The following is an 18,296-nucleotide window of genomic DNA, read 5'->3' as shown; positions in this document are numbered from 1 at the left end:
ATTGTTTCTTTGTTGACTTTCTGTCTTGATGACCTGTCTAGTGCTGTCGGTGGAGCTTTGAAATCCCCCACTATAATTGTGTTGCTGTCTATCTCATTTCTTATTCTATTAGCAACTGTTTTATAAACTTGGGAGCTCCAGAGTTAGGTGCATATGGAACTCCCATGGCAGAAGAAAAGGGGGAGGCAGGTGCATCATGTGGTAAGAGTGGGAGCAAGAGAGTGGGGGGAGGTGTCACAGTCTTTTAAAGAGACAGATCTCACATGAACTCAGAGCGAGAACTCACTCGTTATTGCAAGGATAGTACCAAGCTATTCATGAGGAATCCATCCCCATGACCCAAACACCTCCCACCAGGTCCCACCTCCAACTGGGGATTACATTTCAACATGAGATTTGGAGGGGACAAACATCCAAACTATATCACCTCAGTATAGCTGGGGTAGAAAACACAAGATTCTTTTGCTTTAATTTAAAATTCTTTCTCTCTTCCTTCTCAAGCCAATTCTAAAGTTCATTTGGACTTTCTGTTTAAAATAGCCATATATCAGAATTGCCAACTTGCTAGACACAACATGGGGACAATAAGTATTTTGGCATAATACCCACTCCTCGACTCAGAGCCAATGATCCCGATATTAAATTTTAAGTGCAAAATCCTTAACATTAATTTGCTCCCAAGTCAGAGAGGACATATATTGTGAATCACTGAAGAGAAAAATTACAAAGGGTTTGGGTTGGCTGCGTGCAGCTGGGTTGACAGCTATGGGGCAGAGGGAGAAGAGCAAAGAAGTAGAGCTACAGAAGTGAAAGTCGACTTTCAGAGAAAACAAGTGGGTCAGGGACATGCATGAGGGGTGGCAAATGACCCCACAATATCCAGCATGACTTAATAGAGTGAGCCAGGTTTCAGGGCACAGTCAAGGAGACAAACTAGAGAGTAGAATCAAAGATTCCTGGGAGCACAGTGGCTGATTTATGAAGACCATCTGTGAGGTCATCATGTCCTCCAACCAAAAGCCACAGGAAAAAACTCAGGTCCAAAGGCTGACTAGCAGCAAGACAGCCAGCACCACGAACATGGGACTGGGGAAAACAAAGTAGTGATGACAGGGAGATGCTGGGAGGGACTGTTTAGTGTTTCAAACCAGTTAAGATTCAACAACATTAGAACTTCATCTTTCTCAACTGACCAACTGTTTTTGCCTCTCTCTGCTAACATGGCTGCCATCACCAGCCTCTCATAGCTACCTCCACCAAGAGTCACTCATGTCAGGGAGCATCTTTCTGTCTGAGCATCCAATCAGTATAATTATCATCCATTTTTTTGTATCATTCTAATAGAAAACCTGGTTTTTCTGTGGATGAAACCAGAATGTAAATAAGAGACTTTTGCTCCTCAAGACTCTTGCAACATGCTATTGACCAGGTCCTTGCCTAGGCCTGAAATTTTCCTGTTCCTTCCCTCTGACTCGAACTGTTGGAAATCCCTTTTCAATCACTGTGAGAGAGGAATCAGTAGCATTAGCTGTTCCTCATTTGAACCTTCTCAGAAGATCAATCAAACTAGCAAATGAAGGTGTCCTTATATAACCCTGGCAGAGGAGCACTTATTTCAAAATGTGAACATAGTCTGATTACTTACCTCTACCCCCTGTAGTATATATACTCAACTCAATGGTAAACGTCTAAACTGTAAATTCTAAAGTAGTGCCTAGATTTGCACTTGGCCCATTAAAATCTTATCAGTAAAGGAGGTCGGATGAGGATGTTTTCAAAAGCAACAAAAACTCCGAAGGAAAAACTGGCACAGAAGGACCCTCTTACAGCAATTCCTTTTACTCTTTCACAGGACAATGGCAGCCATGTGTCAACGTAAGATCTATTACAATTGGGACAAGAATGCTGCATTGTATTTGGTCTTGTATAGATTAAATAAAGTTGAAATGAATCAGAAAAGAGCAGACAGGAAAAGCCTCCCAACAGAGTCTTACTTTTTTTCTAAATAAAAAAGTACAAAAGGGTTGGTTGCTTGAGCTGCATGGTGCAATATATATATGCCATTGACCAATAAATTAAAAAGATAAAGGATGTCTAGAAAATGCAAAGATAAACAATCCAACTAGGTCCAGATGAAATTCTGCCAAAGGTGCAGCCAGGCACTGCCTGGCTTCCTGTTCCTTCTGCTTCTCCTATTTTTCCTGCCTGTGGGCTCGGTACTGCCTCATGCTGACTTCCTCCTGGTCCAGTGCATACAGCATATCATAGTCCTTTTCAGGCTCACAATACATGTTATCATGGTCTTTTTTTTTTTTTTTTTTTCCTGCAGATTTTCTATTGAATCTGCTGTCCAGACACTGGGTCTGGTTCTGATTTCTTCTACCTGGCCCTCTTGGCCACTTTTTGACACTTGTTACTCAACTTTACCTATGTATGTGTTTCCCAGGCCTCAGAATTCTTGCTGTCCACCTCTCCAGACTCTAATCTGGCTGAGCTCCTTTGCCCTTTATTTCTTCTATGTTCCACCATTTCCTTGTTAAGATACTAAACCTGGTGTGCTTCCCTTATCCACAGACTTCCTCACTTCTCTCAACCTTGACATCTGTCAGAACCTCTTTTGCCTGGACAATTTTCTGGTCTTGCTCATTGGTATCCCTAATCCCTGCACTGATAAACATGAAGAAAAGAACTTATGGTTGTCAAGGGGATCATTTATTACTATGGGCTTATGGCTATTTGCTAAGAGGTAGAGATAGATATAAACATAAATCCATATGACTATTCCATATTAGGGGATAAAATGATTACCATTAGACAAATCTGAATAATAATTAAAGTAATTTAAGGTATGAAATAGGAAATGGGTATTAAGCAATCTGAAAACAAGGAATTAATGAGCATCAAGCAGGGTCTGGAAGTAAGTTTTTTAAAACTTTACTCCAAACAGTTACACACAAATACAAATACAGGTTTTCATATTGCTTTCCATAAATGAAATAAATAAATAATAAGTAAATGCAAGATATAACTCTTTGGAGCAATAAATTCTACAATAAAATCTATGTAAAGGACACATAGAATTTTCCCCCATGGTGAAATCATTACTTATAGCTGTAGTCTTTTTTTTTTTCTTTCTTTCTTTCTTTTTTTTTTTTTTTTTTTTTTTGAGACAGTCTCACTCTGTCACCCAGGCTGGAGTGCAGCGGCACGATCTGGGCTCACTGCAACCTCCGCCTCCTGGGTTGAAGCGATTCTCCTCACTCAGCCTCCTGAGTAACTGGGGCTGCAGGCACACGACACCACGCCCAGCTAATTTTTGTATTTTTAGTAGAGACAGGGTTTCACCATGTTGGTCAGGCTAGTCTCGAACTCCTGACCTCATGATTCGCCCACCTTGGCCACCCAAAGTGCTGGGATTACAGGCGTGAGCCACCGCACCCAGCCTGACTGTACTCATTTTAAGCTGTGGTTTTTCCTTCTCAGACACATCAGCCAACCCCACTATCGATAGGCAAGGGCTGTTTAACAGGTTCCATTCTGTTACATTTCATCACTAATCTCATCTCCTCTCTTTTCCTGCTTCTAGTTTCTGCTGGTTCTCTTCAGGAACTCAGAGAATAGAGGAATGGGCAACTATCACCCATTTGAAAATAAACTCAGAACTAGTAACTTATTAGCTCAGAAGTTTTTGCCAGACTGATGAAAATCCTGCTTCTGTCACAGACTGAAAAAATTACCATAAAAGAGAGATTATACATGCTCAAGGAGTTATCAGGGGACCTGAAAGCTGTATCAGAATATACTTCCTGACATCAGTAAAATTCTTTCAGGCAGGAAACTGTAAAGATTATCAAAAGTCCTAATGATAACTGTAGTCATCTGAGGGTGGGTATGCACTGAAAATTGTGTTCCCGAAACTGATCCTGGAAAAATATTTACATGCAAGTAGTTACAAAATACTTTGCAAATCAACTAATGTACTAGCCTTTTAAAAATGCTGAAAATGCAAACACGAATCTATTTTCCAACTTGCAGGAGAGAAACCCTGAATACAACAAATGATTTGCACCTGTAATTCAAGTCTGAAAAGTATCTCAGCTATCCACTGCCTGTGTAAAAAAGAAGAAAAAAGGGAAAAATAAAAATAAAAAACAAGCCATGGGCATTTCGTTAACAGGAAACTGGAAAATGACATCCAAAGGTTTAAGACTCCTTTGAGAAGATGGGAGACAGAAGGTAACACTGAGGATTGATCAAACCAACTAAATGGTAAAGGATGGAATCATCAGCCCAGGGACCAGCTACAGTCATCAGGCTAATTCCCAGGATTCTGCTGACTGTTATCTGGAGAATATGTTACTCAGTGATAGGTTTCCATGGATGGGGTCCACTGGTAGTTGACCTTCTAAAATTTTAATTAAAAAACAAAACAACAACTACAAAACACACACACACGCACACACACACACACACACACAAAAACTAAAACAAACAAACAAACAAAAAAAACCCAGAGCTGGGCGTGGTAGCTCGCGCCTATAATCCTAGCACTTTGGGAGGCCAAGGCAGGTGGATTGCCTGAGGTCAGGAGTTCGAGATCAGCCTGACCAACAAAGTGAAACCCTGTCTCTATTAAAAATACAAAAAAAAAAAAAAAAAAAGCTAGGCATGGTGGCAGGCACCTGTAATCCCAGCTACTCAGGGGGCTGAGTCAGGAGAATCACTTGAACCTGAGAGGTGGAGATTGCAGTGAGCTGAGATCACGCCATTGCACCCCAGCCTGGGCAACAAGAGTGAAACTCTGAGAAAGAACGAAGGAAAGAAGGAAGGAAAGGGAAAGGGAAAGGGAAAGGGAAAGGGAAAGGGAAAGGGAAAGGGAAAGGGAAAGGGAAAGGGAAAGGGAAAGGGAAAGGGAAGGGAAGGGAAGGGAAAGGAAAGGAAAGGAAAGGAAAGGAAAGGAAAGGAAAGGAAAGGAAAGGAAAGGAAAGGGGAAAGGAAAGAGGAAAGGAAAGAGGGAGGGAAGGGAGGGAGGAAGGAAAGAAAGAAAAAGAAAACCAGAAATGTTTTCTGGTCAGTGATCCCTTTGAGAATAGGATGAATTTTTGGACTTCCCCCTGGAGGAGAAAAATGAAGATAAAATACAGATTTTACAAACCATTCTAGAGGATTCATGGACCAGCGCTTAACTTGTAAATCCACCAGTCACATATTGAAAATCTCTACATTAGGTTAATTGGGGAAAAATGGTTGTAAATGGAATAATCTGCTCATGACATTTCAAAGGATATAAATAAGAATGGGCGTGGGAATGGGGGGAAGAGACAGCCCAAATCTGCAAAAGGCTTTTGGCCCAAGTGCTCGCATGTCAGATATAATCTTTGAAATATTCTTAGTGAATCATCCCCTTACTGCAAAACCTCCTAAGAGAGCCTCTCTAGGTTACTATGTGTTAGTACTTTTTCTCCCCTCTCCATCTCTTCTGTACTCGCTCTTAAGTATTCCTCACTTCTATTTGTTATTTTTTTACTCATCCTCTACCAACCCATTTCTCTCATCTTTTGATTTTTTTTTTCCTAACTTTTAGTGACTCTACTTGTGACCCATGAAGTATAAGCCAGGATCACATTTCTACACAGCTCTAGGAAACTAAGTACACTAAGCAACCAACACATTAAGCTTCTTGAAAAGTTTCCTCAGTGCTGGAAACAATGCTTTTTGAATTTAAAATTGCAAGACAGAGTAACCCATAACAAATACGGGAATGAGACCAAACTACTCAATGCTAAAGCAAATCATTTATTCAGTTGACAACTGCAGAGTTTTCTGTCATAATTTCAATGGGCTGGCAATGCACCAAGAATGGATGACTGCCGTATGATGATCTGGAAAATGGCAGTTGGAAAGAGAAGTAATCAGAAGGCCAGGCAGCAGAGAGTAATCAGAGATAAGATAGCTTTCTGGAACAAATACATCATTTAGAGTATGTTTAAAGTGGAAGAAGACTCTGAAAACAGCAAGAGCCGCCAGGATCCAAAGGACAGTGTCAATGTGGGTAGACATTTGTCTTGCATCAGTCTTCCCAGATATATCCAACAATTCCAGCCAGAAAACACGGGCAACAGGGTGGTCTTGCGCCACAAAGCACTAATGCAAATTTTAAAAAGCACCATCAGACTTTTCAAGTTGTTTGAAGAAGCAATAAAAAGTCTTGGTTATTTTATCAATATGCACCATGAAACAAAAAAAAAGAATGCATCTGAATTGGTTTTTGTCAGGCAGTCAGTGAAGCATGGCAAAGCACCAAGTAGAGAACATAAAAGTCTTCTTTTGAGAAGTGTCTATTCATATCCTTCACCCGCTTTTTCACGTGGTTGTTTTTTCTTGTAAATTTGTTTAAATTCCTTGTAGATTCTGGATATTAGAACTTTGTCAGATGGACAGATTGCAAAAATTTTCTCCCATTTTGTAGGTTTCCTGTTCACTCTGATGATAGTTTCTTTTGCTGTGCAGAAGCTATGTATACCTATGTAACAAACCTGCATGATTAGCACATGTATCCCAGAACTTAAAGTAAAATAAAATAAAATAAAAAGAAGAGAAAATAACGAAGTAAACATGCTAGACTTGGTTTACACGGCTCTCTTGAGTGATGCAGGTTTCAAAATAAACAAAGAAACACTGAGCAATTACTAAATGCAAGGCAGTGTTTCATGCTATAGACAGTGACTTTCAAAATCAACTGTCCAGAAAAATTATATGGATGAGCTTTTTAAAAAGTCAGAATCTTGAGACCCTTCTTAAAACTTTTTAGAATTCCCAAGCTGAGATCCTAAATTCTAGGTTTTTTAAAAGACATCTTGTGATTCTGATATGGCTAGTTTGGAAACTACTACTACAAGACATGTATTAGATTGAGGCAAAAGTAATTGCCATTTTTGCAATTGAAAGTAATGGCAAAAACCACAATTACTTTCGCACCAACCTAATAGAATTACTAAGATGCCAACCTAATGGAATTAAGAAGACATAGTCTGTTTCTCTCATCTTCTTGGAACCAACCCAAATGCCCATCAACGATACACTGGATAAAGAAAATGTGGCACATATACACCATGGAATACTATACAGACATAAAAAAGAATGAGATAATGTCCTTTGCAGGGACACAGATGAAGCTGGAAACCATCATCCTCAGCAAACTAACACAAGAACAGAAAACCAAACACTGCATGTTCTCACTCATAAGTGGGAGTTGAACAATGAGAACACATGAACATAGGCAGGAGAACATCACACATCAGGGCCTGTGGCGGGGTTGGGAGCAAGAGGAGGGAGAGCATTAGGACAAATATGTAATGCATATGGGGCTTATGACCCAGATGACGGGTTGATCGGTGTGCAGCAAATCACCATGCCACACATATTCCTATGTAGCAAACCTACAGGTTCTGCACATGTATCCCAGAACTTAAAGTAAAAAAATAAAATAAAATAAAATAAAATAAAAGACATAGTCTCTGTCCTCATGCACTTTAGAGTATAATTTTTGAGAAAACTCGTAAGTATAGAAAAAATGTGAATGTATCAAGTGTGAAATAACAGTACAGCCACCCAAGGGGCAGCATGATGCAGTCAAGAATTGTCCATTTTTCATTCTATCATTTGAGCATTGAGAAGTGAAGGTTATGATACAAAGATTGAGCAGAACAAAAAAGCATCGTCTTATTTTACTGAATTATTTCAGGTTCTAATCAAAATTTATGTGGTTGTAAAAGTCAAACACTGTGTGACGGAAAAAATAGATATAAGTAAATTAAAAGAGGTAGCCATAGCCAAAATGATTTCTCCCAATTTTAAACATGTAAATCTTTCCCCAAACTAACAATTAACACAGGGCTAATGATTAAACAACATTTATTATAATAATAAAAGCATGTGAGAGGAATGTGCTGACATCTTGTAAATTTTAACAGCCCCTAAAAAATAATTTTCACTTTAATTTGCCTAATTAATTAATTGACTGAATTTGTCTGGCAGGAATTAAAAATCTAGCTACAAGTTATAAACACATTGCATGGAAAGGAAAGGGAAGAAGAAATATAAAAGCATGAAATGTACAACAAAGTAACCAAGTTCCTGGTGAATTATCTATGTTCCATATCCCAGTTTTATTCATGGGTCTTTATGTCTTAGCCTTTACCTGCTCAGATAGCTTCCCATGTTATCCACAAGTGTGGGCAGGATTTGCTTATTAACCAATGGAGCTGCATGAAATCATTCACAATCAAATCTTGCCTTTTGAGTACTGGCTGCCCTAGAATTCTCAAAAGCCCTGTTAGACATCCTGCTTCTTGATCTTGGACCTCCAAAAACCTCTGGCCTATGGTATGCTGTTACTGTACCTATGCCCACAGCCCATGTTATTCTTTAATCAACATGTTTTTCAAAAGGTGGATAATATTTCTGACAAGAATTGCATGTATACGTGAAATGTTGTACCCAATAGCATCTTCGCACATCAAATGGATTATTTTGAGATATTAATAAACTAATCATCAACTATTTTGCTCTCTTAATATTAGCTTATCATCAATGTGTTAGTTACCTGCAGAATTGCAAAGGAAGTTTAAAATATGTTACCTGTTCTTAGAAAATTTAAAATATAAGAAAATATTATATTTATCCATGAGAAACCATGAGAAGCAATGTAAAACAATATAGAGAAGTGTATAAGTTGTGATGTGCTCTTCAAATATTACAGAATTAAAGGAAAAGGAAGTTGGCTACAAGCAGAAGTGCAGAAGTAGGCACAATATTGTAGAAAGAACACTGTATTTGACTGGGAGGCGGAGCTTGCAGTGAGCTGAGATCCGGCCACTGCACTCCAGCCTGGGCGACAGAGTGAGACTCCTTCTCAAAAAAAAAAAAAAAAAAAAAAAGAAAACACTGTATTTGAAATTTTTAAGAGTTGAGTTCTAGCCCTGACTCCGCTCTGTAACTGGGTAAGAGTCCCTACCCTCACTGCTGTATGTCTCAGAGGCCATTTGTTTAAAAAAACAGATCAAATTAAGTCAGTGTTCTAAACTGGAGTAAGGGTAGTCTCAGACCATCACAAAGAATTTCCAGACTCACACCATCCCTCTCATTGCCTGGAAGATTCAGATATTATCTGTCCTCCACACCTTCACACGAAGTCTTACAGAATATGGCATCACTGGAAAAAAGCAGTTTGGAAAAGAATCCATGTAATTCTGTTGTCCTTTCACACTTTCCATTTGAAAGCCACTGGATTGGACGGTCTACAAGGACTTTCCTAGTTCTCATTAACTGTTCTCAAAAAAGTTAGCACCACGTTGGAAAATCTTGATCTGCAGTCTTGCTCTATAAGATACTAAATAAGCAGAAACGGTCATTCTCAAGGCTTTATATGCATAAAAATTCACTTCATGAGCATTTATTAAACACCTACTCTGAGCCAATGTAGTCCTGAGGTCTCAGTGATAAGCCAACAAACAAACACACACACAGCTGAAAGCCTTATTCCCAGACCTCATGAAGCCTGCCCTCTCTGGCCCTGTCCCAAGAGATTCTGGTTCCAGACCTCTGTAACAGTATCATGAGTGCATACACAGTAACTTAAATGTACACAGGAGTGATTGTAAAGTGCATGGATAAATCCCACTGAACTCATTGAATGTATCCTCAATTAAACTTACGAATACCTATTCTAGCACTACCTGTCATCAAAGGAGGTATCACAGAAGGGAAATCAGAAGGGAAAGAGATTCTGGTCCTAATGCAGTTAAAATGTCTCACTTTTACCAACTTTACAAACATGTAACCATGTATCACATTGCTATAGCTATTTGCAGAGACCTGGGAAGGACACAGTCAAAGCAGAGGCCCTAAAATGTAAGCTCCACTGTTTTCCCTGTAAATCCCCCTCTCGTTGGGGCCAAGGGTTGGCAGCCAACGGAGTAAAGCCAGAGGCAAGCATGAAACACTGTCTGTGCGAAGTAGATAGTGTGGAATCTGAGTTTAATTCTAGCTCTATCTTAGAAGCTTAATTAATATTTTTGATGAGTTAATGTATCATTAAAACCTCCTGATGTGACTCTTAAGGAAGGAGGAGATAAGAGTTGTTTCAGATTGTCCTTTGGAAGTGGGAATTATGCATAGTAGTTTGAAAACTCATATTCAGTGTTTTTTAAACACAAATTACAGAAGGTCAGATTTGACAAAAATCTTGCTTTGTGGGGATATACAGATTATAGAGTGAGAAAGCACTACAGGACTTGTGGATTTTAAGGAAATAAACTCCTTCAAGATTAGAAGAAGGTAGGAACCACTGCAAACAGTGTCTTCGTGGCTAAGGGGCAGGTAAAATGAAGAGGCAGAGAAGAGCATGACTGGTCTCCATCTGGCTCTGTTTCCTCATCTTTGTCTTTTCTGGCTCCCTACCGGCAGGTCAGCAATCAATCAAGATGGGAGAGTGGACTATTACCCGACCATTGTGAGATCCAGCCCCCTCCAGGGGGACCAGGAAGATTGAAGTCAGATGTGAAGGGGTTTTGATGTTATGCTGAGTTTAGATTTTTATCCTACAATCTATGGGTGCTGATGGTGACCACCTTGGTATTTGGTAAAACAGCCCTGGTCATGATGGGGAAGTTGGATGGACAGCAGGAAGGCCCAAGGAGAGCCTCCAAAACAATCAGGAGTCTGTGGCACTTGTCCCGCTGAGAGACAGTGAGGAGCTGACGGAGGACAGTGACCGTGACTGTGAAGACCATGGGACCTGAGGCTGCAGGGAGGGAGGAGGTAGCAGCACCGATCCCCTCTGGCCCCCTCCTGGATGACACTCACTCACTACTCTTCTACCACCTACCCTAGATGCTCACATACCACTACTCCTCAAGAACCACAGTTCCATTCTAGCTTCATACACATATCTGTCGAACAAGTCTTGTTTAGCTTGGAGAGAAGGTTGGGAAAGAACATGAAGGACACTATAAGATGGTAGGGTCACACTGAGGACCTTCCAGTACCCACCTAATTTGTTGTTAATATCTGCAGTACCATCAATTTCATGTACCAAATGGATTGCATCTTCCAGGACTGAAGTTTTTCTATGTCCTAACAATATAGAACAATCTAAGCAACTGCAAACTTCAATGCCTACCTTAGCCAAGCCTGTCTGTATTTCTTAGAGTTCCCCCAGGCAATTTCCTGTCAAGCTAGACAAGCTTCAGAATGCTCCTTAACGTACCTGTTAGAGACTCAGAACTGCCTCCTCTGCCTGATTAATTTCCCAAAGGGTCTAAGCTGCTTGTTTCAGAACCATTCTGCTTCAGATCAAGAGCTAAAAAGACTCATCTAGATTGCAAAGGATCAAGGAGCCAGATGGGGCATCCTCTATAGGACACAGGTTAGTGGTTTTTTTTAAAAAAAAGTTAAACCTGTCTGGCTGCACCTGCCTTTCATGTAAGTTCTCCACAACTACAAGGAGGATGGGGAAGATGAGTGGTATTTTCTGACAAAAGAAAAATAGTCATCTATAAAACTTACACAAAAATGCAAAGTAAATCCCTATACTCTTTGTTTTAGGGGAAAAAAATGTACCTGTCAATACATACACTATATATATATACACACACGTGATATATATACTGTGTGTGTATATATAGTGTGTATATATATAGTGTGTTTTTAGATATATAGCATATATAGACAGGTACATATATATTTTTATATATATATTATTTATATATCTCTCTGCGTGTGTGTGTGTATATATATAGAGAGAGTATATGCATATGTGTGTATACATATATGTATATGTCTTTTTTTTTTTTGAGATGGAGTCTTGCACTGTTGCCCAGGCTAAAGTACAGTGACACAATCTCGGCTCACTGCAAGCTTGCCTCCCAGGTTCATGCCATTCTCCTGCCTCAGTCTCCCTAGTAGCTGGAACTACAGGCACCCACCACATATATGTCGCAATGATGCCCTTCAGAAGAATGATATATCGGTGAGATTCTAAAGTGATTTTCAGCATGCATTCCCTCTGCAACTCATTACTACAAGGCAAATTGTAATGTCATATTATGTCTGATCTTTAGTGTTTAAAGAAGACAGTAAGGTTCAGAGAGGCTGAGTGACTAACTCAAGATCACGGAGCAGGTCAATCAGACATGGAATCCTTATCTTCTTATTCTCAAACCAGTTTTCTTTTCAACTACATCAAGTCACTCCCTTTCACAATGAAGAGAGAGAGAATAAGGAGTGGAGAAGTTCAGAATGACTAGGTTTATATCCCAACTCAGGCTACATGGGACCCCATAGCCAGACAATTTATTTAACATTTCTGTGCCTCATAGTCTAGTCTGAGTACTGGGGAAAAAACCATAGTTACCTACTTTACAAGACTTTTCTGGGAATTAAATAAAATATGGTAAGTACTGATATATTGAGATATGCTATAAATATAATATGACCAATATTATCATTATTATTGTTTAATTGAAGTAGTCATGCATATGTGAGCCCCGGGTGGCCTATTTTCAAAGAATTTGTAGGTTTAAAAACTAATTTAAAAATCTGAACTGGATTTAAAGAATAGTACAATCTGCAAACAATTTCCATAATTTTAAGGTTGACACTTAAATGTATGTACTTTTTCTGCATCCTTAGGTGGAACTTCTCTGGTTTCTTCTTAAGTTTACTTTAAGATGCAGGCTTTCCCAAGACTTTTTAGGAGTGGGAGATACAAAACATATGTAGAAATTACTAACTTCAGGTTGCTTCCCAGCTCATATCCCATGCCTAGCTCCCATGCCTATTTATAACATAAATAGTTCAGGTTATTTTCCCAATTTTACTATAGAGTCATCCCTTAGTCATCGCAAGGATTGGTTCCAGGACCCCAGAGGATACCAAAATTGAAGTTTGCTGAAGTCCCTAATATGAAATGGTGTAGCATTTGTATTTAGCCTACACACATCTTCCCATATACTTTAAATCATCCCTAGATTACTTTTAATACCTACTTGAGTATAAATGTTATGTAAATAGTTGTTATACTACACATTGTTTTTATTCGTAATTTTTACTGTTGTATTTTTGTCGGTTTTTTAAAAAATATATTTTTGGTTCATGGTTGTTCGAATCTGTGAATGTGAAACCACAGATATGGAGGGCCAACTGTGTTAGTAAAATTCTGTGATGCTCCTGTGTTTGAACATGGCTAGATATAACCACTGATCTCTGAACAACAATATTCTTTTCTCTACCAGCCCTCTCAGAATACAGTAACAGTCTCCAAACCATAATACAGTCATCTTCCTAACTCTTATTTTTGAATTACTGAATTCTGGATTTATGACAGTGGTTTTCAAACTTGACTGCCCATTGGTATCTCACGTAGAATTTTTAAAAATACAGATGCCTGGGTACCACCCCCAGGGAGTATTAGTTGGTCTGGGCTGCAGTCTAGGCATTGAGGTGTTTCAAAGCTTTCCAGATGATTCTGAAGCCAAGGTCAATACCTTCTGATAGAGGGATCCCATGCAGATGAAGAGACCTACAAGGATTAGACCAGAGGAACTCAGCTCAAGCATCTGCTTCTCTGGGTGCCTGTCAGAGCTCCCCAAATGTTGACCACATCTTCCTCTGCCCCCTTAAAGTAGCTTCTCCGCAGCGCCTTTCATGCTGATTTGTGTTTATTTGCTTCCATATTCCTCCTCAGTTCTTCACTGTGAGCTCCTGAAAGCTGAGATAATTTTTCTCTCATCCCAAACAGAACATTGAACCACAAACAAACTCTGGCACATAGAAGGTGCCCAGTGAATGTTGGTGGCATCAAACTGACAGTGTTTATTCCTTCTAACTCTGACCAAAGTAACCCGGCTAGAGCAACTCTGTCCAGAGAACCAGGACTATGGTGCTGCAAAGTTAACACTTGAAGGATACCCTGAAAGGCATCCCACGACCAAACTAGCTGCTCATCAAAAATTAAAAACAAGTGTGTGGCAGCTCTGGTGCTGATAGTTTATGACTTGCAAAGTGTTCTTTCTGGAGACTCCTCAAGTGTGAATATAATTAAAGTCTCTGTATATTACCTCTTCCATTGTCCCTGGTACTAGCCCCGCTCATTGTTCAGATAAGACAAGACTGATGAATGTGAATGTGTCTGAAGTTAAAGTAGGCAGGAGATAATGAAAAAAAGGCTGATTGGAAAGTCCTTATCAACTCAAGAGAGTTCTGAGATATAGAGAGCATGAAGACATCAGGCATCCCTATCTTCCAAAGTCATGAAGGGGAACTGCAGTTGCTGCAAACTCTGCAAGTTCCTCTCCACTGACACATACAAGTCAGCAGGGCCATTTATGCACAACTCCAGACAGATGAATATTCTATGGGAATGGTAACCCCTGGATCCTGTAACTTGGCAGCCCCCAAATTGCCTGTGGTGGGAAGCTTCACAGCAGATGTAACACAAGGCTACTTTTATTATTAATAAGCTTCAAAAAGATCCAAATCCCTTATGGTAATTTTTGCTACTGTTCACAACATTGTCCTGGATCTCCCTCTGAAATTGACCCAACAGTCTCATAGGCAGTCCCATAGATTCTCAGCCCATCCCATTGCTGTCATGACAGAGGACGGCTCTATCTTTAATGTATCAGTTCTTTCCTAGAACAAACTGTCTATGGGATAAACATAGAAATTGACCCTTCTGTTGTTAACGCTTGAAACTTGTATTTGTTTCATCTGAGTTCCTTCCTGATATGGTTTGGCTGTGTCTTCACCCAAAATCTCATCTTGAATTGTAACCCCCATAATTCCCATAATCCCCACATACCAAGGAAGAGACCAGGTGAAGGTGATTGAATCATGGGGCAGTTTCCCCCATGTGGTTCTCATGATAGTGAGTTCTCACTAGATTTGATGGTTTTATAAGTGTTTGGTAGTTCATTCTCCTTCCTGTCACCTTGTGAAAAAGGTGTCTTGCTGCCCCTTCACCTTCTGCCATGACTGTAATTTTCCTGAGGCCTCCCCAGCCATGCTGAACTGTGAGTCAATTAAACTTCTTTCCTTTATAAATTAACCATCTCAGGCGGTTCTTCATACTAGTATGAAAACAGACTAATACACTTCCTCAGGAAAAGACCTTCAGGCCGCTCAAAAAAAGTATCAAAGAACTAAAACTCACCAGATCGCCCCACCAGATGCCTCCTTCTGCACCCCTGGCATCCAGTTCCTGTTTTTTTTACATATTGTTACATTTCTTCTCTGCTATATAAAGTCCTAGTTTAGTGAGTCAGGGAGCTGAATTTGAGACTGAGCTCCCATCTCCTTGGCTACAGCACCTGATTAAAGTCTTTTTCCTTGGCAATACTTGTCATCTCAGTGATTGGCATTCTGTGCAGCAAGGAGCAGGACCTAGACCAAACCCCTGCTGTTTCAGTAACACCTCTTGGACTCTATCTTTCCATTCTGATTATAGCACCAATTCCTGAGAACCTCTGGTTCTGAAATCCTGCTCCAAGCTCCCCTCTCCTCTCATCCCCAAGTTCTACTCACTAACCTTGTATCACGCAGATGGTTAAAACTCCCAGAAAATTAGGATGGAGTTCTACACTGCAAATACTGATGGACTGTCTTTGTTCCTTTATGTTGTTGTTACCTTGTTGCAATGAAACAAGGTTTGCTCCTCAACTCTCATCCCACTGCTGCCATGACAGAGGACAGCTCAGTCTTTAATGTATCAGTCCATTCCTAGAACAAACCATCGTCCCACGATTTCATTGTCCAAAGGCTCTTCCCAAGGCAGTGTGGCACAGTTGCTTACCTTGGAGTTAGCAGTCTTGACCATTGCTAACCATGGAGTTGGATGGTCTGGGCTCAAATCTCATATCCACTACTTATAAGCACTGGCATTTTGGGCCAGTAGTCATGCTTCAATATTCCCAGCTAAAAATGTAGACGATAGTAACACTACCTACCTCATAAGGCTGTTTTGAGGATTGATATGGTTTGGATCTGTGTCCTCACACAAGTCTCATGTCGAATTGTAATCTTCAATGTTGGGCCTGGTGAGAGGTGACTGGATCATGCGGGCAGAGTTCTCACGAACGGGTAGTACTGTACCCCATTGGTACTGTATAGTGAGTTCTCATGAGAGCTAGTCATTTAAAAATACGTAGCACCTCCCCTTCTCCTCTTTCTTGCTCATGCTCCAGCCATGTAAGACATGCCTGCTTTCTCTTCACCTTCTGTCATGATTGTAAGTTTCCTGAAGCCTCCCCAGAAGCAGAAGCTGGTGTGCTTTCTGTACAGCCTATAGAACCATGAGTTAATTAGACCCCTTTTCTTTATAAATTACCCAGTCTCAGGTATTTTTTATAGCAGTGCAAGAATGAACTAACACAGGGATTACATATATATCCTATGGGCCAGTGTCTGACACATATCTATCAATATTATTCTCAGGTTGGAGTTTTGCTGTGAGATTAACTTGGCCAGAATTATACTCCTAGAACAAGTGAGCATATGGTCACCCCTCTTTAGTTCCCAAAATGAGTAAATTCCTTCTTTGTCCCTCTTCCTTTCCCAGCTTATAAGATACATCATTCTAGATAATGCCTTTGTTATTTTCTTTCCCTATTGATTACATTTACTTAAAATTGAAATTATTTCTTAATATTATCTTTCTGTAGTTAAGAATATCCACGGCATTCCTCTGTGGATCTGGGACTGTGGACGCTTTGTCCTTCATCCCCTACTGTGACATTTCTAGTTCACCCTCTCTGCTTCAGTTCTTTTTTCATTGGCTTCGTTTTTCAGTTACAATGTGCCCAACCTACCCCAATCACCGGCTTTCAACTCCTGCCACAGCCAGGAAATTATCATTTCCCTTTATAATATTTTATTCATCCTTTTGAAATATAGAATTGATTTTTTTAAAACCACCCTTACTATACTTAAAAAAGAACTTGGTACTATCCATTGATATTTTAATCAAGGACTCCAAGTTGTTCCCACTTTTAAAATCACTTTTTAGAACATTAGATAGTTTCTGAAACTGGAAATAAAAAGATAAAGTTTAGGCAAATTAAGTACTGAAATAAAGAAACCAAACCACATACTGCAACATAAGGACAGGAAGGTGAGGACTGTATTTTAGATTCCCTCTAAGATACAGCAAAAGAAAAGTGACATGGACTACAACAAGTTAAAACGTATCAATAAACATTACCTCTGAGGGTCACTCTGACTCAGATTCTGTCTCTCCCACCAGTACATTATTGGAAGGTATTTTCTTCTGAGTTGTAACTTAAAGGAACATGTTTCTTTGGGAAGAAAAGTACAGAGAAGATGCAATTTGGGGAGAGCATATTATTTCTAAGAACTTTGCAGAGCAATGAGTTGCTTTGATTCACTCATGAATGACTCATCAGTAAAACTCTTTAGATCCCAGAATGTCAAGGTCTGTGGTCTAAAATTGCCCCCAAAGAACTTTTTTTCTCCTTCAGCTTCCTCTCATTTGAACTTTTACCCACTTGTCTCCCATAGCAGTGTTTTTCAGACATACTTCATCTCTTAATAGGCACATCCCCACCGCCATGCCTTGGTACACCAAACCATGATGACATGGGTTAGGAATGATGAAAACTGCCTGGGAGAACAGCAACCTGGACATGTACCCCAAAACAGATAACAATGCCCTATAGTCAGTTTGGAAGTATGTTCATACATGACCAATGTATGCCCTTGCCTATTCTCCCCCAACCCCTACCACTACTTTATAAAGAACTTTTTCATTTTGCAGTAGACTAGGAGTAATCTTGGACCCTAGGTTAGTCACCCAGTTCCATCAGGAAATGCTCCCAATGCACCACTTTATTTTTCAATTAATAGAATCTTTCTAAGAGAATGAGATTGAATGGGTAATAACAAAGGTTAGTCTACTTGGGGGGTGAGAGGGGAATATTGGCAAGAGCCAAGGTACACAATAATTGGAATTTGAGACCTGACGGCAAACTTAGAAGGAAATATGAGAAAATAAAAATGTGAGATGCTGGATATTGGTTTGTACTGAGACAGTAATAAACAGAAATTAGGCGAGGATTTCTTTTCTTTTTTTTCTTTTTTTTTTTTTTTTTGAGACAGAATCTCACTCTGTCGCCCAGACTGGAGTGCAGTGGCGCGATCTCGGCCCACTGCAAGCTCTGCCTCTCCAGTTCACGCCATCCTCCTGCCTCAGCCTCCCTAGTAGCTGGGACTACAGGCGC

General features: G+C 39.9%; 1 long non-coding RNA gene across 2 annotated transcripts in view; it reads right to left on the bottom strand.

Annotated features, from left to right (window-relative positions):
* Nucleotides 1–7,627: 7,627 nt before the first annotated feature.
* The window catches only part of LOC144339984 (uncharacterized), a 257,588-nt gene continuing 246,919 nt past the window's right edge, over nt 7,628–18,296 (bottom strand). For both annotated transcript variants that reach the window (XR_013415633.1, XR_013415634.1), the window contains 2 exons: nt 8,948–9,391; nt 7,628–8,829 (listed from right to left, as the gene is read on the bottom strand). This is a non-coding gene — a long non-coding RNA (uncharacterized LOC144339984). The remainder of the gene's footprint in view (nt 8,830–8,947; nt 9,392–18,296) is intronic.

The sequence above is a fragment of the Macaca mulatta genome, chromosome 3, assembly GCF_049350105.2.
Source record: "Macaca mulatta isolate MMU2019108-1 chromosome 3, T2T-MMU8v2.0, whole genome shotgun sequence".
In the NCBI taxonomy this organism is placed as follows: domain Eukaryota; kingdom Metazoa; phylum Chordata; class Mammalia; order Primates; family Cercopithecidae; genus Macaca; species Macaca mulatta.
Note: the sequence above shows the minus strand (reverse complement) of the source record. Positions and strands in the feature narration are given on the sequence as shown.